Here is a 24,676-nt window from a genome sequence, read left to right on the forward strand (position 1 = left end):
GTGGGGGAGATCGGGGGTCGGAGCCAGGAGTGGGGGAGATCGGGGGTGGGGGAGATCGGGGGTGAGGGCCGGGAGTGGGGGAGATCGGGGGTCAGAGCCGGGTGTAGGGAAGATCAGGAGTGGGGAAGATCGAGGTCAGAGCCGGGAGTGGGGGAGATCGGGGGTCGGGGCCGGGAGTGGGGGAGATCGGGGGTCGGGGCCGGGAGTGGGGGAGATCGGGGGTCAGGGCCGGGAGTGGGGGAGATCGGGGGTCAGGGCCGGGAGTGGGGGAGATCGTGGGTCAGAGCCTGGAATGGGGAGATCGAGGGTCAGAGCCGGGAGTGGGGGAGATCGGGAGTGGGGGAGATCGGGGGTCGGGGCTGGGAGTGGGGGAGATCGGGTGTTGGAGCCGGGAGTGGAGGAGATTGGGGGTCAGAGCCAGGAGTAGGGAAGATCGGGAGTGGGGGAGATCGGGGGTCGGAGCCGGGAGTGGGGGAGATCGGGTGTTGGAGCCGGGAGTGGAGGAGATTGGGGGTCAGAGCCAGGAGTAGGGAAGATCGGGAGTGGGGGAGATCGGGGGTCGGAGCCGGGAGTGGGGGAGATCGGGGGTCAGAGCCGGGAGTGGGGGAGGTCAGGGGGTCGGAGCCGGGAGTGGGGGAGGTCAGGGGGTCGGAGCCGGGAGTGGGGGAGGTCAGGGGGTGGCGGCTGGGCCAGGAGAGCAGGGAGCAGGGCCTGAAAAACGAGTGCTGCGTGGACTAGTTTCTAGGCGTAAGTGTTGAAAGCAGTGGTGGTAATGCTCATCTCCTGTATGATGTGCTGTGTATTATTGGAGGTTTGTTCAAATAAAGTGACAAATTAACAGCAGATAAACAGTTAACAGACATGGCCAGGTATGTGCATGAAAACTGAATATATTCCGTCTGACAGGATGTAGTTCTGTCTCAACAAGTTTAGTTTCTATTTCAGCCCCTTTTCTGACCAGCTTTCAAAGATTTCCTAATCATGAATCATGCTCTGTTTGTATTCTAACCCCCTTTCACAGTCTCAGCTGTTACAGTGGGTAGCACTCTCGCCTCTGAGTCAGTAGGTTGTGTTTTCAAGTTCCACTCCAGAGACTTGAGCTGAAAATCTCGGCTGACACTTCAGTGCAGTGCTGAGGGAGTGCTGCACTGTTGGAGGTGCTGCCCTTCAGATGAGAGTTAAACTGGGGCCCCGTCTGCCCTCTCAGGTGGATGTAAAAGATCCCATGGCACTATTTCAAAGAAGAGTAAGGGAGTTCTCCCCAGTGTCCTGGCCAATATTTATCCCTCAACCAACATCACTAAAACAGATTATCTGATCATTATCACATTGATGTTTGTGGGACCTTGCTGTGCGCAAATTGGCTGCCGCATTTCCTAAATTACAACAGTGACTACACTTCATAAGTACTTCATTGGCTGTAATGCGCTTTGGGACGTCCTGAGGTGTGGAAGGCGCTATATAAATGGAAGTCTTTCTCACACCTACTTCCTCTGTGGCAAATCTCCTCTCCCTATGTTGATAATTCACCTAGTTAATGCCTGCCTTCCTCTACCTTGTGGATTGCAATGGCTGCCTGCATTAGAGATACTGAGTGAGGAATGTCAGCAAGGACACCAAAAGACCTCCCTGCTCTTCTTCAAATGGGTCCATAGGGTCTTTTATATCCAATTGATTCACTAGACCAGGCAGACAGGGGCTCAGGTTAACATTTAATTCCAACAGTGCCGCACCCCTTAGATGTGAGAGTGTTGATTATGTACTTCTAGTAGGGCTGGAACCCACAGTCTCTGACTCAGGAGCGAAAGTGCTACTGTTGGCCAGAGGCTGCAGAAGACTGCTGAGCTGAATTCGAAGTGCTAACAAAGACACTGACCTTTTGAACTGAGGTGACCTGGAGTTCAGTCACTGGTCTGAACTGGCCAGAACCGGTTTGAATTCGTTCCGCTTCTTACAGAGACAAAGGGACGGTGATGCTACCTGGGCCCTTGGAACAGAGCCAATCAGGGAATGACATCGGTCACTCCAGCAACTTTGAGCCAACCGGAGAAGACAGCATCGTTCGAAAAGACAGACTTGGGGAATAAAAACTGAGGAGTTGCTGGCTTGGGGTCAGTGTGTGTCTTTGTTTGTTTGTGAGCAAGAGAGAGAGAGAGAGAGTGTGTGTGTGTGTGTGTGTGTGTGTGTGTTTTTGTTGGTGAGTCTTTGTTTGTGAAGGAGACTCTGGGAGACTCTGGAAACTAACCCTCGTGGAAGTGGGAACCTTACGTCAGGGACGTAAAGACTGCGTCGAGGACATGGAGACGACGTCGGGAGTAAGAGGGAGAATTGCCTGGCCAGCAGCGTCTCTCTTTTCCGGGTAATATAATATCCTTTCTATTCTGGGACCACTCTGGGAGTGTCGTCGGGAAACCTAGTGGGTGTGCGTTTAAAGCCTGATACTCGGGGAGTATTACTAGAGAAACCTAGTGGGTGTGCGTTTAAAGCCTGATACTCGGGGAGTATCACTAGAGAAACCTAGTGGGTGTGCGTTTAAAGCCTGATACTCGGGGAGTATTACTAGAGAAACCTAGTGGGTGTGCGTTTAAATCCTAGTTTGAGTATAAACCTGTATAACCTGCTGTAAACTACATGCCTATATCTAACTAGACGTATAAGCGGTATGTACATGATCTAATAACGTTAATAAAGCGAATTGAGAATTAAGAGAGAATTGACTCTTCCTCTGTGTACTAAGCTAAAACCGTTAACCGGTGACTTCCGGTCAACATATTTGGCGTCCCTGGGTGGGCTCGAGGATAAATCTCTCCGTTGCGTCAGTGGGAGCCTCGAGGCGAACCGAATTTGGCAAAGTATACAGAGAACAGGAGTCTGAGTTAATTCATAGTTAATAACGTAAGATGACGAATAAAGGGAAATCACCAAGCCCTGGGGACTTGGACTGTTTTGATTGGAAGGGACTCCTTCAAAAATACGTAATAGGGAAGTGGCCGCAATACGGGGATTATGCGGGTCACATTGGAGACAAGGGAACGCCTGTTGGGGAGGTCCTTTGGAAAATTGCGCAAACAAAGATGTCAGATAGGAAATTTAAAAAGATACAAAAGTCCGTAGCGATCGGATGTTTACTTGAGGAATGGATAGAATGGCGACAGCAGGCTAGGAGAGAGAAAGAAGAGACTCAGAAAATCCAAGACGAATTAGGGGAAGAGAATAAAAAACTCAGTGAGGAGATAGCTCGCCTTCGTGAGAAGGTAACTGATCGACAGGGACAGAGAAGTGCAGATTTGATGCACATGAACCAATATCAGTTACAGTGCGAAAAATTGACTAATGAAAAGAATAAGAGAGAGGGAGAAGCCCAAGCAGCTAAAGCTGAGGTGGAGAGATGGAAACAACAATGTGGTGATTTAAAAACTGCTATGAATGTGATTCACAGAGCAGCTCAGGAGAAGAGGAGTAGTACTGGCGATCACACAACGTGTCAGAAAGTGATAGGGAGGCTGCAAGATCAGCTAGCCGCACAGAGAGGCATATTGTGTGCTTTTGCACCCGGGAGAGGTGAAGAAAGTGGTTTAGGGGATGTAGATTGGGATGATTTAGCAGACAAGGCGGATAGATACAGCAGCGGTGATAGGGAACCTCCACTAGGGGACCCACCGCCAGCATATGCTCCAGAGCAGAAAAAAACGTCTGCCCCAATGGCCCCCCTGGTAACTACTAGAGCACAGATGGGGGAAGATGGTCAGGATATGACATATTCCACCCCACTTGGGGTACAAGAACTGAGGGTTATTGCAAAAGATATTGGAACGTGTGCACCTGGGGATGATCCTAGGGAGTTGTTCCTAGCGGTCAGGCAACAGAGAGCGATACACGGCTTAGATGATGCTGAGGAAAGGAAATGAATCCTAATGTGCCTACACCCACATATACACTCCGCCCTACCGGAGGAACAAAAACTTGGTAGAGGCACGAATGAAGCCTTAAAGGACCAGATATTATCTGTCATGGGCGATAACAGAGGGGATCCAGTGGAGGCGCTGATGAGATGCTATCAAAGGAAAGGTGAACACCCCACTGTATTTTCGGCTCGCATTTGGGCGGTGTTTCAGGGGGTCTATGGTACAGACCTAGACAGGGATAATTTACAGCGGGAGGTTAGGAACCGATGGCTGAGAACACTAGTGTCGCATGGCACTGAGGAGTCGAGGAAGGCACTAGATCAGTTTGACCCCGCTGATGACACACATACGGAACCCTGGATAATTAGGAAGATGGTTAGAGTATGGAAAAGGGAAATACCCAAACGATCCAAGGCATCCGGGGACAGAGCAATGCCTGTTAAAGATCAGGTGATAATTTGGAGAAATGAAGGGAGGGGACCTAATAAGGGGGAACCCCCTCCAGCTTATCAGACAGTGGGAAGAGGTAGAGGCAAAGGAAACTTCTCAGGAACGGGGAGAACTCAAGGCGAGGTGTCCAAATGCTATAACTGTGGCCAAGAGGGACACTTCGCAAGGGGCTGCCCGAACCCAAGACGAGAGAGTGCAGGTCGGGGAAGGAATCAGAGCCTACCCGTGGAAGGGTCGAATAGACCAAGTCCTCAGTGTGATACGATAGAAATATCACCGAGTTCTGGGTTGTACCCCGAACTGCAATGACGGTGTCAGGCCTCTCCGTTATGGGTGTGTGACACGCGGTTAGATGACACGGGGAGACCCCTAGTGAATGGTAGGGTCGGAGGCCGCCCTCTTACATTTCTTTGGGACAGAGGGGGATCTCGAACCACCGTTAACACCACTCAGATCAATGACATAGATTGGAAAATTCAAAACAAAATTATTCTAAGTGGATTCACAGGACATTCACAAGTGGAATATGTGAGTGTACCGTTGGAAGTCGGTGTGGGAGGCATCGTGATAGAGCATTCAGTGGTTCTTATTAAATTACCTAGAGAACAAGAACATATATTAGGGAGTGACTATATGGCCAAAGCGGGATTCTGCTTCGACCCCGTTAATTGTATGATTTGGCAAATGCCTTTGGGCATGGGCAGTATAAATCACACAGTCGTCCCAGTGGGGGAATATCAGGATAGGATATGCACGATCGGGGAAATGTGGATAGAACCAGGAGAAATGAGTAACGATCGTGAAGTACAACAGATTATTGTACAAAACTCAATAGTATTTGCCCGACATAAACATGATTGTGGGAAAATGACCGGGAGTGTGTGTATACAAGGTCCAGACCCCAAACCACAGAAGCAGTATGGTTTCCCAAAACAAGCAGAAGAAGAGATAGAGAAGGTGATACAGAGTCTGCTGCAGCAAGGGATATTAAGACCAATAGCTTCTACTAATAACGCACCTATTTGGCCAGTGAGGAAACCCGACGGTAGCTGGCGACTAACGATAGACTACAGAGAATTAAATAAAGTCACCCCGTTAACAGCGCCTACAGTAGCAACTAGCCCAGAGACAGTAGTTCGACAGAATGAGGATGCGCAGTGGTTTACGGTTTTGGACATAAGTAACGGTTTTTGGTCTATTCCACTGGAGAAAAAATGTCAATATAAATTTGCATTTACTTTCCAAGGACAGCAATATACATGGACCGCCCTGCCGCAGGGGTTTCACAATTCCCCGTCCATATTTCACCAACGACTGAGGGAAGGGTTAAAAGGATTCTCAAGGCCTGAATGCCTAGTGCAGTATGTAGACGACTTACTCCTACAAACTGAAACCAAGAAGGAACATTATCAACTACTAAGTGAATTACTGCAGTTGTTACATGACTTGGGATTAAAGATTAACCCTAAAAAAGCGCAGATCATGAAACAAAAAGTTACTTACTTGGGAGTGATTCTGACGCCGGGACAAAGGGACATTGACAAGCGAAGGGTAGAGACAGTTGGCAGACTCCCTGTTCCGCGGGATGTAAAAGGGTTAAGGTCCTTCTTAGGGTTGGTGGGATATTGCAGGGACCATATTGATGGATTCGCCACAAAGGCGGCCCCACTGATGGAATTATTAAAAAAGAATGTGGCCTGGGAGTGGAAAACAGAACACAGCCAGGCCATGACTGATTTAAAGCAGGCACTAGCTGCCGCGCCTGCTTTAAAAACCCCAAATCCAACGGAACCGTTTTTATTGGAGGTGGCGACCACAGACACCACCCTCTCGGCAGTTCTATTACAGGAGACACACGGGAAATTACGACCAGTAGCGTACGCCTCACGTATGCTCTCACCAGTAGAGCAGGGGTATACGGTATGCGAAAGACACTTGCTAGCTGTCTTTTGGGCAGTGCAGCATTTTACTTATATAGTGGGACTAAATCCACTTACAATATTAACAGAACACACCCCAGTACAGTTACTGTTAGATGGAAGGATTAAGGATGGTTCAGTTAGCCAAAATAGAATTGCTAGATGGACATTGTTGCTGCAAGGGAGAAATATAACCGTAAAGGGGGTAAAAACCACCACTATGTTAGCAGACAACTTAGTTTATCAGGGAGAAAAACATGAGTGTCAATTGATGATAGCAAATGACCCCAAGGGCCCATTTGTATCAAAACAAAAAGGAGGGGGTAAGACGGGGCCTGAAAGCAGAAAGACAAAGGAAACAGGAAAGGAAGAACCCTCTTTTCAAATTTTTGTGGATGGCTCTTCATCAGTACAGGACAGGGAAAGAAGAAACAGCAAAGCAAGGCTTATTTCGATGCAAAAGCCAGCCCGATAGAGTTGAGCCCTGGACAGAGAGTAATGATTAGAATATACCAGCCCACCTCATTCTTGAGTCCAAAGTTTGCCGGTCCCTATGAGATAGTAGACAAAGCTAGTCCATCTGTATACAGGATATTAACGGCACCAGATAAGAGTGGCTGGTACCACATTAATCAGCTAAAGTTGGTAGGAGAAAAACAAAATAATCATCATTGGCATGTGCTGCTCGATGCTAACGATGATCTGAATTTTGAAGGTCAGGGAGATCAAGAACTGGACCAGTTACAGGTCCAAGAGGAGGTGATCGAAAACAAATTTGATACTGTGCGTTCGCATGCAGAGGCGAATCCAGGAACAAAACGAAAGGAAAATAAAACAAAAAGGGGGAGTAAGTGGGTTCGAAGAAACGGACGGTTAGAATCTGAAACAAATTGGGAACAGGATTTGGACGGTCTGGCTCAGTATATGGAGAGACTGGACTTATGATAGTACCTAAAAGAAACTGTACATAAGAGCAGAAATTACGCTTGTTTATTCCAGGTCCAGCCTAGAATGAAGGGGATGATGCATTTTGTTGCTATCGGATTGATCGTCATCAGAACTGTGGTTGAACCTGCCTCGGAGTCGTCACGACGAATGAACGTGCCTGAAGCAGTGTCGGCGACGGAGGGATATCCCGAGACCAGGGACAACTTTGCTCTGCAGAATAAGACAGTCCGAACCAACAAAGGGAAAAGGGAGGATTTAAATTTGTATTATACGGGAGTGAATGGGTTAACGTGTGTAGGAAAGACTTTGGGTATACCGGAGGGAGCGGGAGTACGGTTTTCATGTAACACAGTTCTAGAGGTGACATTATCGGTAATCCCAGAGGGAAATATTATTAATCAATTTGTGGGTCCATTTATGGAGTGACCATCGGGGAGCGACGGTCGAGGTAAAATTATGGTCCACTGGGACCACACCTATGTAAATATTGACTGGAGTAGTGACTCATAAAGGGACATATTACGTTGGGGCGGTGTTTCATATTCCCCGGCACGAAGGCAATTTGACCTATCCGTTAAAAAGAGTTCATAATGTGGGCAAGTATCATGAGGGTACTTGGATCTCTTTGAGCAATCCACCATCTCATGCTATTGTAATGGACGGTGCTGAGAAAGGGGTAGATTTGTCAAAGTGTCACCAAGGAGGGAATCACTGGGCCTGTCCAGAAGAGATAACGAGACAGAGACTTACTAATTGTGGGTTCAGTACTTATGAAAATTGTTCATTGTCCATTTTGCCAGTTAACAACCAGTCCTTTTTACAATACGCCCTTGTGGGACAAACGTATTACATAGCCACAGCGGCTATGAGCTATAACAAAGGATGGAAACAGTGCCCTCTGGAGGGACACAATGTGGCCATTAACAATGTGACCTCAGACCTGGTTGTCGGTGGACAAGTTCTGCCTAAGCCAATAATGAGGATGGTAATAAACGAAAACCTCACCGTCCAACGTACCGATATAGACCAAGATCTGTGGAAATATGTTCCTACCGAACTACCACCCATTCTGCACCTGACTGCAGATTGGATGCAAATAGCGGAGGAAGCCAATGAGATAATTCATCAATGGACTAAACACACTAAAATAATTAAAACGCATGCTGATAAAGCAGATGAACTGTTACGGGACCCCGGGTTCTGGAATAAGTTTTGGAATTGGGGATCTAATGTTCAAATACATCCATGGGTCAGGATTTTATCACATGCTGCTGTAATTGTGATTTTATGTGCATTACTACTTGTCATATTCAATGTATATCAGCTTATAAGGTGGAAAAATGAAATTTTGCAACAATTGAATGTTAGTGCTATAATGAAACAGAAGAAGCGATTATCAACATAAGGACAGTGTGTGAAGTATATTTTATACGCTTCCTTTTTGTATTGTTTATATAACCATTTATATTGTTTTTTCTATAATCATATGAAATCGCGGATGTAACATACCCATTGGGGGACAATGACGGCCTCAGGAGTGGTACCTAGAAAGGGAGCATAATGATCCTAAGATAGGCATCTTTGGATCAAAAGGGGGGAGATGTTGGCCAGAGGCTGCAGAAGACTGCTGAGCTGAATTCGAAGTGCTAACAAAGACACTGACCTTTTGAACTGAGGTGACCTGGAGTTCAGTCACTGGTCTGAACTGGCCAGAACCGGTTTGAATTTGTTCCGCTTCTTACAGAGACAAAGGGACGGTGATGCTACCTGGGCCCTTGGAACAGAGCCAATCAGGGAATGACATCGGTCACTCCAGCAACTCTGAGCCAACCGGAGAAGACAGCATCGTTCGAAAAGACAGACTTGGGGAATAAAAACTGAGGAGTTGCTGGCTTGGGGTCAGTGTGTGTCTTTGTTTGTTTGTGAGCAAGAGAGAGAGTGTGTGTGTGTGTGTGTGTGTTTTTGTTGGTGTGTCTTTGTTTGTGAAGGAGACTCTGGGAGACTCTGGAAACTAACCCTCGTGGAAGTGGGAACCTTACGTCAGGGACGTAACGACTGCGTCGAGGACGTGGAGACGACGTCGGGAGTAAGAGGGAGAATTGCCTGGCCAGCAGCGTCTCTCTTTTCCGGGTAATATAATATCCTTTCTATTCTGGGACCACTCTGGGAGTGTCGTCAGGAAACCTAGTGGGTGTGCGTTTAAAGCCTGATACTCGGGGAGTATTACTAGAGAAACCTAGTGGGTGTGCGTTTAAAGCCTGATACTCGGGGAGTATCACTAGAGAAACCTAGTGGGTGTGCGTTTAAAGCCTGATACTCGGGGAGTATTACTAGAGAAACCTAGTGGGTGTGCGTTTAAATCCTAGTTTGAGTATAAACCTGTATAACCTGCTGTAAACTACATGCCTATATCTAACTAGACGTATAAGCGGTATGTACATGATCTAATAACGTTAATAAAGCGAATTGAGAATTAAGAGAGAATTGACTCTTCCTCTGTGTACTAAGCTAAAACCGTTAACCGGTGACTTCCGGTCAACACTACTAACTAGGCAAAACTGACACTCTCACCAAACTGAAAAGCTTTGCATGTATTAGGATGTGGCAGGGATTTCCAAGGCATGAAGAAATTTAAGCAACTGAAATAAAACAATTTAAAAAATTTTTTTCCATTTTTCATGTATATTCTAGATTCTATGATGAGAATCTTTAAGAGGAACTGAATAACTCGTGTAAATAGTACAAGTATAACAAAATGGAAAGAGCGCAAATCATTTTCTGCTGATTTCTTCTGATCTTAGGAGAGAAGCTAACCCAGGAAACTTCCCCAGCAATTATCCCCAAATGACTTCAGAATGTGCCGAGCAACTAGCCTCTATTGACCTCAAGAAGTGCTTATTTAAAGATATTAGACCTGGTGGCCTTAAAAGGGACATGTTTGACAACACACAACCCCAGCAACGGAATAATATCGTGTAGTATAATGCTGCTGCCTTTGTAAAACAACATATCCTTTGATGGTATTAATGCAATATAAGATCTACTAATAGAATATAACATACAATCTATTAAATAAACAGAGCTTCTGCCCTTACTAAGGTGTATTTTGTTACATTCAAAGGGAGATACGTGTAATACAGACAGGGGGAGATGAGAATTGAAGAGAAGAAGTGGACAAATTAAGTATTAATTAACTTCTTGTCTATGCCATGTCCTCTGCCCAGATTCTCACTCCTGACTGGTTCTGAACTGGGCAAATGGTAGCAGCCATACTGTGGATCATGGGACTGTTACCAGCACTCAGTTTCATTCAAAAAAAAAATACAGAAGTAGTCTTTAATGCCACGCACTGTGATCTGGAACACTCCACGAACATACCAGCTGACAGCTTGTAGATTTTCTGTTTCCATCTTGCACAGAAACCAAATGACTACATAATTTGGCACAGATAATAAGCACAATCTGTAGTTTCCAGTTTCTGTGCTACTGCATCCTCGCACGCAGTCCTACAACACTTTTAAGTTCTGCACAGAATTTTCTCTTTACTCCCCACATTAATTCCTTTTTTTTTATTTATATGAATAAAAATGTTCATGCTTATCAAGTTAAAGGATATCAATTCTCGAGAATGAAACATTTTCTCCGAGTCCACATGAACTACCTTAAACTTAGAATCATAGAGCACTTAGAAACATTTGGCCCATCATGCCTGTATCGGCTCTTTGAAAGGGCTATCCAATTAGTCCCACTCCCCTGCTCTTTACCCTGCGAATTTTTCCTTTTCAAGTATTTATCCAATTCCCTTTTGAAAGTTACTGATGAACCTGCTTCCACCACCCTTTCAGACAGTGCATTCCAGATCATAACAACTCGCCGCGTAAACAAAATTCTCCTCATCTCCTCTCTGATTCTTTTGCCAATTACCTTAAAAAAAGTATCGTCAGGCAGGGTAGCAGGCCAGCATGGGGACTGAACCCATGACCTTGATTTTACTATTAGCACTATTATGCTTAACGTATAAACTCACCCAGCTTTAAGCCTACCCATATTTGCTGTCTAATCCATATCTGCCTTTATTTACAAGGGCTCACATTGTCTTCTCTGCACAAATGTACTACCCAACTCTGTTTTTTCAATGTTTTCAGTCAATGGTCACAGCTCATCTCCCAATCCAGTTCCTCACTTAAGTAGTGAGCTGCTGAATTCATTTCAAGCATCATGTTATAGTCCACTCTCTCTAAGTTTCCAAGGTGGATTTTTTTTTACTTTTTAAACATTCCAACATCATACCTTCAACAATTAACAGCAATGACAGCGTATCAGGTTTTTAATATTTCATTGGCCATGAAGTGCTTTGAGAGATCCTGAGGCTGTGAAAAGCGTTATATAAATGCAAATTATTTCTTTTCTTTCTCCAGTCAGCTTCAGATAATTAAAGTTAGACAGGATGTGTGTTGCTATAGGGTGGAGTTGTTTAGGTAACAAATATCTGTGTGGTTAGCAACCAGATTAATCCAGTTCATGTTTTTTTTGCTGAAGTAGTTGGAATTGTGGTTAGATAAATATTGACCACCACTGTAAACAGAAAGGACAATACATATGGTACAGGATTTCAAAACTACCTGGCCTAGAAATTCGGTTGCGTCCACTTTCGTACCCCGTGCCTGAATGGTTAGGTCCGAGAATCCCTCGATATTAGGCCTGAGGCCTCATTAATATCAAGCCGGTGTTGCGGGAGTAGCCCGCTGGTAAAGAGTGAACCAAGATCGGGCCGCTGCTAGCATCCCAGCAGACCGCAGGTAAATTACTTCCCATTCTGTTGTTAAGGCTGTTGCTATGCCAAAGGTACCGATTTAGATCTGATATTTTCTTGCAACAATGCAGAGCAGATGAATCCAACTTATATTTTTTGCTCTCTAGCCAGAGAAATTGGTGCCCTGGGCATATGTGTTTCTAACACCTGAATGCCACTCAAATTTTAATGTTAACTTAGACTGACAGTCAGCTCTCTGCCAACATTAAAAAGATTAAAATTCAAGTTGAAAAAGTTCCTAGTCCAACTAGCTGGAAGCAGATCCAATAGCAACTTTCAAAAGTGAATTGGATAAATACTTGAAAAGGAAAAATATGCAGGGTAAAGAGCAGGGGAGTGGGACTAACGGGATAGCTCTTTCAAAGGGCAGGCACAGACACGATGGGCCAAATGGCCTCCTTCTGTGCTGTATGATTCTATAACTAACATCCTGGGAATGCTATAAACCTTCACTTTACACCGTGATAGTGCAGTTGGTGTGAAGCCTTCGTGACAAGAGACTAGCGACTGAAGGATACATTTAATTCAACCTGTTCCATGCCTACATTAAACAACACAGATTTTACAGATAAAAAGCTGAAGCTATGAAGTTTAACTGGTTTGCTTGAGAACCTTTTATCAGCACAACTGCATTATGATTCAGAGCAAGAACCTTAACTTACATACTTCAGAGTCTAACCAATGGGAGTGGCACAATTGACCACATTTCAAATCCTATCATCTATAAATGTATGAAAGATCATCACTCACGAGGATTCTGATCAGTTTACAATGTACATAATAAGAAGGGTGTGACAGTAAGTAATACTGTAAAAGGACATACTGATAAAATTGCATGTAAAATCTCAATATGGAACACACCAGGGTTACATAACACATGATTAAAGGGCTACTTATGAAAAAGTTTTGGCAAAACATTTTTCCGTGCGTCGAGAAGGAGAAATGTTGAAAAAGCGACGGACCATCTTTGTCACAATGGTGTCACTTGATAATCATTCAATGGTGTTTTTCAACATGATTTATGTTTTGTTAAAGGACGTTAAAAAAAATGCTAAAGACAGCGTGCCTTTAAACTGGTAACAGAAAGGGGAAGTCTCTCTCAATCCACAAGATTATGCGATGAATCACAAAGTGTGACTGAAGATCAGAAGTGCTGAATCATGTTCACATGTTGAATGTGTCAGAACTCAAACAGCAATTGAAAACAAGTGGAAGTGGGATAAAGCTGAATACAGTTATCACAGGTGTCATGTTCTAGTTGAAGAGAAACTGATATCAGATGGTAAACCAAAGCAATCATTTTAAAATAAACAATAGCTTCTACTTTACTCAGGGGAAGTAAAGACAGTGACACTGCCTGTCAGAGATTTCTGAGATTGGCATATTAACTATTTGAGTGGCAGAGAGATTCGTTTGTCATAGTTTGGAATTCTTTGGCCATTTTCTCATTGAAAATTTTTTAATCATAAGCAATTTTATAAATTTGTTCTGCGCAAAAGCTGCCTAAAAGATATTAGGGTAGGAATTGGTTGTGCCTGTTTTTCGGGCCTAAAACGGACACCAATTTAGCAGTGGGACTCCCTGTGCCCAACCTGCGCAGGCATTGATCCCACTGCTAAATTCATGGGGCTGGGTGTCCCGGGCGGACGCCTAAAACAGGCGATAGGCCCCTTTAAATATGTAAATTAGGGGTCTAATGCCGCTTCAGCAGCCCCCATGACTACCAGCCCCAGGTAACTTCAATAAGAATTAATTTTTTATGGTTAAAACCATCCTGTGGAGCAAGGAGGTACAGGAGTGATGCTCCAACTTCACAAGAGTCGTGATTGCCCTTCCCGGGACTTACTTGAGGGCCGCTGACCGCTTTGCTCGGGCGAGCTGCCGGTGGAGGTGTGACCAGTACCAACAGCTCACGCCGAGTATATTGATGAGGCCCGAGGACAGATTTCCATTGATCCTCAGGCCTCTTGATTTGGGAGTGCACCTGCCACGCAGCACCAAGTGTGGGCCCGAAAAGGAGCCCAGACCAAAATCTACCCCATTAGCTTTCTGGGACAGCCCCATATTGAGTTGTGATTCCATAGATAAACAAATAGTAATTAATATGTGAGATGGAAAGTTGTTTCTTTCAGACACCAAACAATTGGCAATTCACTAGCAATGTCTGGCCATTCAACAAGGCAGCTAGCACTTGGGCATTGACAAACTCTTTTGACCTCTGTGAGCCAAGAGAGAGGCTTTTAAAGATCAGGTCAAATACCAAAAAGGTAGGCAACTTGCAAGGGGAGAACCTCCGCCCTGAGGATCAGAGAGAGGTCGTACTTTTACATTAAGTAAAGGGGGTATCTGAAGCGGACTGGCATACGGGGGTGAAGTTTATTTTTGGCAGGGGTGCAAAACGGGCAATAAAGGATCAGCCGCCCATTCTACACCCTGCCCATTTCCCTTGAAAAATCAGGTGGTGTGTATAATGGGCGGTCAATCTGCTACCATAGGGTTGCCAACTCTGGTTGAATGTATTCCTGGAGGTTTCATCACATGACCTCTTGCCTCCAAGTGCCCTGCCCCCACGCTCCCACCATTGGTCGCCCAACACGTCCATCCTCTCCGAGCACCGCCAATTGGAAAGCGAAAAGATTCTTCATTTCCTAACTGGGTGATTCTTGACTGTCAGTCAAACAGCCTTTTTTCCCCATCTCCAATGTTTTTATAACTAATAAACAGAAGTGTTCAAAGAAATTGAAAAAAACACACAATTTTTTTTAATGCCCAATAATTTTTCTCCCTGGTTGCTCGCAGCAGCGTCCTGGAGATTAGTTTTCAAATCCTGGAGACTGCAGGCCAATCCTGGAGGGTTGGCAATCCTACTCAACCATTTGTTTTGCACCCTCCCAGAGTTGAATTTCACCCCCCATGTGTTCTTTATTTTTGTTATTGCACGTGAACAGAAGTTACATCGATTGTACCAAATGTCTCTCATCATACTTAGCGTTCTGTATGCTTTTCCTACTGTGAAATAAAGCAGCTTCCAAATCAAACCGAATGCTGTCTCACCTGGAGTTAACTTGGTCTGCCTTCAGAGAGATTGAAAGAGTACACGTATGTAAGACACAGAGATCCAGTCCAGAACACACGGGAGTTGCATTGTTCCCCCCACCCCGTCCAGTTCCTGGTACCTACTCGTAGCTGTAGGGCAGCGGGAGTGAACTTTGTAAGAAGCAGGTGACCGGACTGCTTAAGGAGGCACTGAACCCAAGTAAATATCTGCACCAGCTCTGAAATCGTATCAAAGTTCTCATAGGATAGATAGACAGCCTATCTTCCCAGACCATTCTTATTGGCCTGTACCTTAATACCATAAATCAGCTTTTTAAATATCGAAAATTCTGCGGCTTTCTACATATTTCAAAGCTAGACCAAACATCAGCTGAGCTACTGACCCGAAGCACAGACGTCTGGACATTTTCCCCCGTAGATTTGGAGCACGTCCTAATTTTGCTAAACTTTGTTTTTTTCCTAAACTCCTTCAGACTTGGGCTTGTGATTATTTTTTCATGATCTTTGCGTCCTTTGAAGGTCTTTTTAATCATTTCGTACGGTTGGAGTGGGATTGTGTTCCATCTTCAATGGCACCATCTCCACAGGTTGCCACTCAGATTTGGGCCCCAGCTGGAAAGTGTATTGTCCTTTCATTTCCTTTGACTTTTCATTGCTTTTCTTAGGCATGGTCTATTAAGTGCTTTATCTGTGCCACATATTGGCGGTATTAATGTGATACAAATATCTTTAATTGGCAACTGGATGGCGCAGTGAGCAGCCTTTATAGAGGCATAAAAAGGTAAAGAAAAATTAAACTTTTAACACTTGTTCAAGGGGAAGCCACCTCAGCAGAACAGGCGGATAAAACTCCTGAGACTGTGGACTGTAATGAGTATGAATACTTGCGCATATAATCTAAAATAATGAGTAGATTTTAGGATCTGGACCAGTATTCCAGAGGCCTGGAATAATAATCCAGAAAACATGAGTTCAAATCCCACCATGGCAGTTTGAGAATTTGAATTCAGTTTTAAAAATTTGGAAATGAAAAGCTGCCATCAGTAAAAGTGACCATGAAGCTGTCAGATTGTCATAAAAACCCAACTAGTTCACTGATGTCCTTCAGGGAAGAAAACCTGCCGTCCTTACTCAGTCTGGGTCACATGTGGATCCCGTCCCAATCCAATGTAATTGACTCTTAACTTGCCTCTGAAGTGGCCATTCAGTTGTATCAAACCGTGACAAAGAATAACAAAACTTTCACCACATGGACTGTAGCAGTTCAAGAAGTAGTGTCCACCATCACCGTCTCAAGGGCAACTAGGGATGGGCAATAAATTCCGGCCTTGCCAGTGACACCCACATCCCAAGAATGAATTTTAAAAAAGGTTCTTTTATATTATAAGGCTATTATGCTTCCTTTTTAAAATTGTAATATGTTTATGCAATAATTAGAATTTCTAGTTATTAATGTTGCAACAAAATGTGATAGTTTCTATTTACCCAAATATCTTTGGTATTTGCACTCTAATGGAGGCTGGAGATCTTGGACCTCTTAAATCTAATTGTACAAACACTCAGCAAAAACAATTATATCAAATGACTCTCTACCACACATTGTTGCCTCGAGACCTGCAGATTGGCCTAAGCACCTGTTGGTATTGTAGGGATGCTTGTCTGATACAAGTATATCAAGCTCACAGTCAAGAAGTGACATTTCATACTGACAGTAGGGGTTTATGTCTTAGTATGAAGCCCATACTGTCCAAGCCTGGCAATATAAATGGGATGGATAAATAAGATTAGAACTACTTGCTCGCATGGAGGGTAAACACCAAATGGTTAGGCCGAATGGCCTGTTCCCTGTTGTAGCTTCTCTGTATTTCTATGTATGTATTTCTGTGATTGTAGTGTGTATAAACTGCCTGCTTTTTGGGGACCTATGTCCAGGCGGGCAGTTTGATTACCAACTCATTGTCAGATGGTTGTATTAGACCTGTGCCCCTACATCACTCTCTGAAAGAGAGGTTAGGATACTTCATGTAAATCAAACAAATTAGCAGTCATTTCTGCCCGCTCCTGATTTTCTGCCCTGGAATGAAGCAATTTAAGCTGTCCTCAATACCTTTCGGGCACATAGAGAAGGCCAAGAAGCCTAATGATTGATATTTGCGCCAAAGAAAATGTTCAGTCATTAACAAATATCAACATCTTCCTTGATCCTGACAATCTGCATTGCTATCCAGTGAACTAGGATTAAACATTAACATTAATCAATTTGTCCATACCTTTCAATATCGTCAAGGGACAAGATGGAGCAATGTGCAGAATGTGACCAAAATGTATAACCCCTGAAGTGTAAGGCGTTTAAATTCATTGTGAAATTTGCACATTTGTGCTGGAACTCACTGCTAAGTGATGATAGAAGGAATTAAAGAGTGAGTGAGAACATCATTTTATTTATAAATGCAACAAAACGCATTAGGATTTAACTCTGAATCCATCATTTGAATCTATCATTATTTTAGAATTTGAAAGGAAATATCAGCTGAGGGAGGTGATGTAGAACCTGGCAGTATGTGGCGATGAGGTCAATTCCCAAAGGGATTGTGAAGTGCTCGATGAAATGTGGAACATTCGCGAGGCACAAACTAATCTACAGCAAGCTTTATAAACAGAGCCTTTTGTACAAATAGTGTAGCCTGTGGCTATTGATTTGAAAACAACTTTTGTCAAAATGTATCTTGCTGTCTACTCATTGTATAAATATGGTCTGATTCCATTGCCCCGTGGAATTTTCTAGACGAACAAAGGATCATAGTTTCAGCAAATTCCAAACTAATGAGGTTTGCAGAAGTTTATTTTAAGGAAGAAAAAAACTTACATTTAAAGCACCTTTCACATCCACAGGAAGTCCGACAGCACTTTGCAGCCACTTAATTACCTTTGAAGTGCATTCAAGTGGGTTAACATGGCAGCTAATTTGCATACAGCAAAGTCTCACAAATAGCAGTCAGATAAGTAACCAATTACTCTGTTCTGGCTGAGTCGGTTAAGGGATAAATGTTGGCCAGGACACTAGAACTCCCTAATCAGGAATAATGAAAGTTCTGGAGACTTCGACACTGTAACTGATTTTTTTAAGCATTAGATCTCTTGCAGAGAAATGATTTGTAGAGGTTTTAATTTGCCACAGGCCCTATTCACAGAGGATGAGCTATGAGGAAAGATTAAAGAAGCTGAGGCGGTACAGTTTAGAGAGGAGGGCTTAAGTGGAAAACTCAATGAAGTATAGAAAATGTTAAATGTTATAGATCAAATAAACGCAGAATATTATTTCAAGTAAGTTAGGCTGGTTGGATATAAATTGAAATTCGTGAAAAGTAAATTTAATATAGACATTAGAAAGGATGGGGCTAAATTCGTAAACCTTCCTCCGTTGTAAGTCCAATAAGAGAGTGGTGGAAGGGTTAGGAATTAGATGAAGATTCCACTTCCCCCAAATGAGGTCACCGCCATCAGAGGGGGTGTGACCAGGGTTGAGATTGCCAGACCAGGAGTTTTCTTGTCCCCAGCCTAGCGGAATTGGTAGGCCAGTATACGGAGTGAAATCAGGCGTACCAGCTGTAAATATGAGGCCCACCTGGGGGTCTGAGCCTGAGACTTGGCCTGAATCCCTAAAGATTTTTAATTTTTTAAGCTTTTATGGCCCCCATATAAAGGGGGCGAAGGTTTGTGGGACACAGGGAGGAGGTTTCTAGGGGGGTCTCACCACTCTTCCCCCAAAGCAGTGTCATCATCACATTGAGCAGCCTCCCTATCTGGTGAACAACCAAGATGTACCTCTGGTGGCATAAGCGCCCACCAAGACATACTTAAATGAGGTCTCATCCCCCTGACCCGGCATACTTTGGCATGGTCAGCACTGGAGATCACACTGTACTAAACACAAGGATATTGGGATACTCAAAATGCAATTGGATGCTAGGCTAAGAGAGTCAGCCTACTAGAGAGATGAGCTTTAATGGGCTTAAAAGCTTTTTCTCACCCTTGACTACTATTCTGGGGTGAACTTCACAATGTAGTGCTCCCAGAACAGAACTTTGTGTGACAGGGAATTTGGGCACAAGGGTTAACATATCAGATTGATGCTTGATATAATTTCCCATCCATTAAATACGAATGTTAGCCTTATGCTGCATTCTGGGAGGTTGCAGCGTGGGACTAGTGCATTCTGGGAGTCTTCTGCTGCCTGTTTGAGCCTTTTCATTCAACTGATGGAGGGATAGTCGTGGGGAGATTTGGGTTGTTATTAACACAAAATCCCAAGCATCAGAAAGGGGGGCAAACCTTGATGGTGGAAAATGCTTGAAGTTATTGGTCAGATTTCAAACATTGAAAAGGCAAGTATTAATAATTTTGCTCTGATTATGTAATTTTTATGTGTTTATTATGTATGAAGCCTTGTTCAGTACGATGTCCTTGGGTTACTGAGAAAATAAGATGGGGACCTAGAGGGTTTTGAAAAACTATTTGCAGTCATTTCATTGGCAACCCTCATGCTTCTTGTTAGTTGTATTATCAGTAGCTATTTGCTGACTGTTGATTATTGATTGGTAGTTTTCATAACCCTCCCCCCCCCTCACTAATTCTTCACTGGTACATCCCTTGTTACTATTTTATGAATGTGAAGTTTAATCAATTGCGAGTGAGGCAGGAATATTTATACCTGACAAGGTGCGACAAGCACAAACATGTGCAGAAGATGCTTGGAGCCATTTTCCCATCCTTATAATGATCCTGGGCCTCTTTGTATCTGTGATCTACGGCTGTCCATGGCATGGAAGCAAGTGAGTTCAGGAGCTTGCAATGTCCAAGCCCCTGCAGAAACCTATAAGCAGCTACATCAACAGGCTTATAACTAATATTTAAGAATGTGCTCAATTTGCTTCTAATCTACTCATGATAAAGGCTTATTATTATGTCATTTCTGTGCGTGTTGCATCAGAGATTGTACAATCAGGTTATTGGCCTAACCTCGGAGCTTTCCCCTTTAATGCAGTGAGTAAGCCAGTGACGGTTTTGTTCCACCCTGCTGTAGTGATGCAGCAGCTGTCTGTTGGGAAACACCCCTGTTGCTAAGTAGGGCAGAGTCATCTGAATCTGAACAAACCGGCTTTTGTGCTTACTCTGAGAAGTGCTTTGTTTGACAGAGGTCCGATATCTGGGTGCTATTTGCCGAGTGGTCAATCCTACCCCATGAGATGAACTGAAAGTAAAATGGGACTGAAGGTATCAGATTCCGAAGTGCTGCTGTAGATTTCTGTGCCGATCGTAACCTCTTCATATCCTGTCAAGAACTGCAGTGGGAATGTGCCAAACTGTAAGTAGCTGGAGAACAATCTTAGGGAAATTGCTTCTTTCACCATTGTAGGCTTTATTTGTAATTAGGTAATAGGGTTTTTTCAAACTTCACTATCTCCCATTTCTGATTCCTATTTAGGAACTGGTGTCAGTCATAAAAGGAATTTATCTGTCACTTTATGCCTGACAATGTTATTGAATGTGGTATAGGTTACTGAAACTCTACATGTCAGTGCCTGTGTCACTGGGCTGTCTCTGTACAGATAATTTCACTGACATAACATTATCTGACAATGACCAGATAGTCAACCTCAATATTAAATTGTCATGTTAAATATTTGGGGGTGGTGTTTCCGTTCGTTTACACCAGTAATATCAGGGCAATCCAGGCAGAATTGGCCGATCCAGCGCAAAGAATCGGGCAATTTTAAACGTAAGTAAGTTATGCCCAGAACCACTTACGTCCGTGTTTTGCGCGATCTTTTATGCTGGTTCAAGATTTAATTCGCCCGATTCAGGCCCCTCCCACAAACTGATCATGCCCCCAGGTCGCAATTGTGAGATTCCACGAATTGCACTGGTTCAGAAAGGCTTTTCAAATTGAGTTCATTTTCATAGGCACACAGGCACTAGTAGCCATGTTTTAAAAGTTTTTACTGATCAAAAAAATATTTAATTTACTAAGAAACTGACTAGCATACACCAATGAAAATAGTAAATGGTTCAGTACAGTTTTTTAAAGACATTTTCAGTGATTTTAAATCAAGTTATTCACAGGTGGAGGACTGGACACTTTTATCAAAAATGCAAATTTTTGGTGATCAACCTATTTTGAGCTAAATTAATAAATCTGCACCAATATGGCAGGCAGTGCATTTCTGGCTTGTAATGAGAATGCACTTCCTGCCGGCTATATTGGAGGCTTAGGAGGCCTGAAAAACAGGTGCTGCGCGGCCGAATTTCTAGGCCATGATGTTAATTAAATCAACTTTCAAGTAATCAAGAGCCACATAAAGCATCCCCAGTTCCTTCTCCTGGCAGATATGTCTTGACAATTGGAGAAGACAGTGCTTTGTGGTTGTTATTAGGAAGGAAAGAAGACCAAAGAATAGGTTAAGGCCATGAAATTCTTTGGGTTGTGATCCCAGCGATTACACAAGACCGTTCCTGATGGTGTCCTCCAGCGCTGACCCCACTGTAGTTGGCAGAGTGGGTGAGAGAGCACTTCATTAGCGTGGGGCAGTCGGGCACAAGCGCCACTTCAGGTACATCTCTGGTGTCCGCCAGCCCCACCCTCATGGAAACTCAGGCGTTGCTTCACTCTTGGGGAAAGGTTTTCCAGTTTTCCCCTCTAAACCATGGCAAACATCTTATCTGAAGTGGTCAGAAGTGGGGAAGTTTGCTGATGATTGAACAGTGTTCAGTTCCATTCGCAACCCCTCAAATAATGAAGCAGTCCATGCCCGCACGCAGCAAGACCTAAACAACATGCAAGCTTGGGCTGATAAGTGGCAAGTAATATTCACGCAGGACAAGTGCCAAGCAATGACCAATGACCACCACCTGCACCTTCCCCTCCGAGTCACACACCATTCTGACTTGGAAATATATCGCCGTTCCTTCATCGTCGCTGGGTTAAAATCCTGGAACTCCCTACCTAACAACACTGTGGGAGTACCTTCACTACACGGACTGCAGCGGTTCAAGAAGGCAGCTCACCACCACCATCTCAAGGGCGATTAGGGATGAGCAATAAATGCCGGCCTTGCCAGCGACGCCCACATGCCATGAATGAATTTTTAAAAAATCTGCCCCCTGCGCCAGGGGCCGATCTCCAAAAAATGTTCCATAAATAATTCTGCTGGGCTTTGGGGGTCCAGCCAATTTGCCTGGTCTTGACACCACTAGTGGGGCCCACTTACGTTCCGTGAGGAGGCCGGTACGCCTCAACGCACTCAGCCTATCAGCCGCCATATAAACGCTGGGCCCCAACTGAAGATTAGGAGCAGGAACCTCCGTCTTTGGGTGTCCTTGCCCTTGGGTCCACCCCACGTCCACCATTTGTTTTGGGTGGAGCAGACAGAAGTGGCAGGAGACTGTCTGACCATCCAAGAGGTCCAATAATTGGATCTCCTGGATGGTCAGACAGTTTCCTGCTGCAGTTATGGCAGAACCTGCATGGAATTTCAGGGCCTATATCTTTTGTAGTGAGCTTAGGGATTTTGGCCAAGTCATCCAATGTAACCAAATAAATTGACTTTCAGGGAGATTTAGAATCACAATCAATAGAATGAGTTTGGAAGTGCAACAAAAACAATATTTGAGCACATTAGTTGAACAAACAGGATCACCACATAGTGTGGCAGTAAGGTTATACTGGAACTCTACAAAGCATTAGTGAGATCACACTTGAAGCGTTTTGTCCACTTTTGTTCACCAGAATCACAAAAAAGTAATAGAGGCATTTGGAACAGGCTCAAAGAAGGACAAGTAGAATGGCATCTTAAACCAACAAGCTATGAGGAGCAGTTCATAGAGTTAAATCTGTTGTTCACTGGAAAAATGACTAAAGGGGATATGATTCCAGTTTCTGAAATAACGAAGGCAATTGGTGGGGAAAAATGTGCTGAACCAAAAGAGAATGAGGAAATATGATTGTAAATTAAGTAAACCTCAAGCTAAATGTGATGTAAAGTGTAAGGAGTGCTGCAAACTTAGAGCTGCTAACTTGTAGACTAAAGTGCAATCTATTGCAATGAAAGTGAGCTCAGTCAAATAAATCTCTGGTTTAATGTGGGTTGAGCAAAATGGTCATTGGTGTCAATGCAGGAGGATGGTGAAAATGGACTGAACAGATTCTACAGGGCACGGTTGACAGGCTCAACTGTCTTTTCTTACTTTTGCTTTCTTTTATGCCAATAGGTGTCAGCCGTAGCGCAGTGGTAGCGCTCTCACCTGAGTCAGAAGGATATGGGTTCAAATCCCACTCCAGAGACTTGAGCACAAAACCTAGGCTGACACTCAAGGGCAGTACTGAGGGAACGCTGCACTGTTGGAGGTGCCATCTTTCGGATGAGATGTTAAATCAAGGCCCTGTCTGCCCTCTCAGGTGGACATAAAAGATCCCATGGGACTATTTCAAAGAAGAGCAGGGGTGTTCTCCCCGGCGTCCTGGCCAATATTTATCCCTCAACCAACATCACTAAAAACATGATCTGGTCATTATCACAATACTGTTTGTGGGACCTTGCTGTGCACAAATTAGCTGCCATGTTTCCTACATTTTGAACAGTGACTACACTTCAAAAGTACTTCATTGGCTGTAAAGCGCTTTGGGATATCCTGAGGTCTTGAAAGGTGCTATATAAATACAAGTTCTTTCTTTCTATGTTATATATTAGCATAGTCTTGCCAGTGGCTATGATGATAACATTTGCCATCAGTTTCTACGCTACTTTCTCTTTTCAGTCTCGAACTGATGTCTGTGACATTGGTCAATCCACCAAGTGTGTGACTATTACTCTGGCCAATGTCTTGAGGCCTCCCTGAAATGGACTGGCTGCTTTACACTTCCTACTTGATAATCCAGGAATTTCGGTGCTGTTTTAATTCAAATCTGGTCTACGTCTCTGATACCAGAATATGTAAACTCAAGTGTGAATTAAAACAGTGCCAATACAGGAAACAGAGAGTAGTGGTGAACGGTTGTTTTTCGGACTGGAGGGAGGTGTACAGTGGTGTTCCCCAGGGGTCGGTACTAGAACTGCTGCCTTTTTTGATATCTATCAATGACTTGGACTTGGGTGTACAGGGCACAATTTCAAAATTTTCAGATGACACAAAACTTGGAAGTGTAGTAAACAGTGAGGAGGATAGTGATAGGCTTCAAGAGGATATAGACAGACTGGTGGCATGGGCGGACACGTGGCAGATGAAATTTAATGCAGGGAAGTGTGAAGTGATACATTTTGGCAGGAGGAACGAGGAGAGGCAATATAAACTAAATAGTACAATTCTAAAGGGGGTGCAGGAACAGAGAGACCTGGGGGTATATGTGCATAAATCTTTGAAGGTGGCAGGACACATTGAGAAAGTGGTTAAAAAAGCATATGGGATCCTGGGCTTTTTAAATAGAGGTATAGAGTACAAAAGCAAGGAAGTTACATTGAACCTTTAGAAAACACTGGTTCGGCCACAACTGGAGTATTGTGTCCAATTCTGCGCACCGCACTTTAGGA

At 44.0% G+C, this 24,676-nt stretch overlaps 1 protein-coding gene and 1 long non-coding RNA gene across 2 annotated transcripts in view; one reads left to right on the plus strand and one right to left on the minus strand.

Moving 5' to 3' along the window:
• LOC137344545 (uncharacterized) overlaps positions 1-15,222 on the minus strand; it is a 59,780-nt gene extending 44,558 nt beyond the window's left edge. The window contains exon 1 of the long non-coding RNA XR_010968380.1: positions 15,090-15,222. This is a non-coding gene — a long non-coding RNA (uncharacterized lncRNA). The remainder of the gene's footprint in view (positions 1-15,089) is intronic.
• A 4,966-nt stretch (positions 15,223-20,188) lies between these two features.
• LOC137344541 (ras-related protein Rab-7b-like) overlaps positions 20,189-24,676 on the plus strand; it is a 39,548-nt gene continuing 35,060 nt past the window's right edge. The window contains exon 1 of the mRNA XM_068007588.1: positions 20,189-20,457. The gene's annotated coding sequence lies outside the window, so the exon portion shown is untranslated. The remainder of the gene's footprint in view (positions 20,458-24,676) is intronic.

This window comes from Heptranchias perlo, chromosome 27 (assembly GCF_035084215.1).
Source record: "Heptranchias perlo isolate sHepPer1 chromosome 27, sHepPer1.hap1, whole genome shotgun sequence".
NCBI classification, from domain to species: Eukaryota; Metazoa; Chordata; class Chondrichthyes; order Hexanchiformes; family Hexanchidae; genus Heptranchias; species Heptranchias perlo.